Raw genomic sequence first — 2616 nt, forward strand, 5'->3', positions numbered from 1 at the left:
CACGATGCCTAGTTTATGTGGTTCTGGGGATGCGACCCAGGACTTCATGTAATGCTAGGCAAGCACTCTACCCAGCCACCTTGCAGCCAGCCTTTTCTAGAGTGCTGAGGTAACAGGTGGCCACACCCACTTGAACCCCAATGTTTTTGTTTTGTGTAGCCCAGGCCGACCTGGAACCTGCAAACCTGTGCCTCCAGCTCTGGAGTCCTGAGGTGATGCCATACGCACATGCCTGGGAACTTTTTGACAATCTTGGATAGTAAGTGGAATCTATCTGGAGTTATCTTTCTGCCTCTCCCTGACCTATCACCACCACCACACTGTCCTCTGAAACTGGGCCATGGATAGCTGTGGGGGAACACTGTGAACCAAGGTGGCAATGCCCAATCCGAGAACAGGTATTTGTGAATCCCCCTGAAGGGGTTAAGGGGACAGCTTGCAATGATTTCCTGTAAACCATTGTTTTCTTGGCCTCTGGGGGCACAGGGGTAGCTGGGAGTTAGAACAAACCTGGCTTGTCTTTTAGCTGGGATTGCAACATCCTTTCTGTGGAAGGGAGGAGAGGAGAGGGAGGAGGGAGGAGAGAGGAGGGAGAAGGGGAGGTGCACACATTAGCTTGCTTCCAAAACTGGGGCCCAGCTTTTGCAACTGGATCTCTAAGTGTTCCCCTTTACTTTCTCTGCCTCTACCCTAGCCCAGTCACTCGATTTCTTGGTTTTGTTATATTTAACACATATTTTTAAAAACTGCATCTTATTTAATATTTATGATTGTATATACTCACTCGTGTGTGGTGGTCAGAGGATAACATGTGGGACTCCATTAACTCCTTGCACTATTGTAAGTCCCTGGGATGGACCTCGGGTGGCCAGGCTTGGCTACAAGTGTTCACCCTCCCCCCCCAGCCCCACCCCTACCACCCAGCCTTTTCCCAGTTCCATTGTTTCACTCTTGCCTGATCTAGGGTTTTGTGATTTACCAGTGGTAGCTTCTTTCTGGCTACCAGATTTGGTTTGTCCTTTGTGGACTTGTTTACCCAATCAGGTGGAGGTAGGTGACTGGCAGGTCTGAATACAAAGAAGCCACCCTGCGGTGGGGGTGGAGATGGAGAAAGATCAATTCTCAACTTGTTGGTTAACAGTCATTCCTGCTTCTGTCTGGTTGGCCATGTGGGGAGGGTCTGGGCCCAGTCTTGATCTCTGGGAAGTCACTGGACTGCAGTAACCAGGAAGCTAGGATTGGACCAGGGCCCATGGGAGGGAGAAAGTCAGCGAGGAGAGAGAGATGGGGAATTCTTGAACCCTGTGACTCTCCTCTAGGGAAATAAGAACTTGTGTCAGAACTTCAGGAGGAGGAGAGGGGGCCTGCTGAGCCAACATGGCAGGAAGAATGTGAGGGGATTCCCAGGGAGTGGTGGCCATGTGCCCATCGTTCTGGTCTCAAGGCTGTTTATAAGATTTGTGCAAAGTACTTAGAAAAAAAAATTGCCGCTGCACACACAAACAATGAAAAGGTAGACTTGTGCCAGGTAAGGTGGTGCCCACCTGTCATTCCAACATTTAAGAAACTCAGGAAGGAGGACTGTTATTTGAGAACAACCTGGAGTGCACATCAAGACCTGAGAGATGGCTTAGTGTGTACAAAACTAGTAACTTTGGCATTTTGGCTTCCTGTGATAACACCAGCGGGGGGGCAGAGGCAGGGATTCCCCAGGCCCTGGACAAGCTGGCTTGATGGATGGACCAGAGGAAGCTGGTGAGCTCCGGCTTCAATGAGAGACCTTGGCAAATAAACGAAAGTGCAGTGACTCACACACACACACACACACACACACGCACACACACACACATGCATGCACACACTCATACACACGAATGCACACACATACTCTCACACACGTGCATGCACACATACCCTTACACACTCACATACACACATACACCACACACTCTCTCACACAAACACACACACTCTAGAGAGTAGGCCAGGCATGGTGGTACATGCCTGCCATTCTTCTTGAGAAGCTGAGACAGGAAGATTGCCTGAAGTTCCAAGGCAGCCTGGGCTACACATGAGACCCTGCCTGAAAGTAATAAAATGATTAAAATAAAATGTTCTTTGCTCAAACATACTTAAAAAAGCTGAAAGAAATGCCTGGTCTTCGTGGAGCTGCACACATTCAGGGTGGCAGAGGAACTCCCAGAGTTCCAGGCCAGCCTGGTCTACATAGCAAGATCCAGTGAGGAGGAAAGGAAGATGTGGATCTGATTTCTGGGTGGGAGCCCCTTCAACTCTGACTGTATAGGTGTCTTACCCCCGTACTCCCCTCCCCCACTTCCTGCACAGGATTCCCTCCCTGCTTGGAAGCCTAGGTCCCTGCTGCATGGTTTTCCTGGAATTCCTGTCCAGGTAGCACCCAGGCTGGCTGACCTCTCTTCCTACACAGTAACTCATTAACTCTCAGGGACCTTGACCCCTGCACCATCCACAAGGCCTGTGACCACAGCTTCTTCCCTGAGCTGTGTGGTGCTTATGGCACCCAAGATGACACAAAATGGGGGGTCAGAGTCCAGCCACAGGGCACTCCCCTCCCCTACTTTGCCCACAGGTAGTCTG

This window comes from Phodopus roborovskii, unplaced genomic scaffold, assembly GCF_943737965.1.
Source record: "Phodopus roborovskii unplaced genomic scaffold, PHOROB, whole genome shotgun sequence".
In the NCBI taxonomy this organism is placed as follows: Eukaryota; Metazoa; Chordata; class Mammalia; order Rodentia; family Cricetidae; genus Phodopus; species Phodopus roborovskii.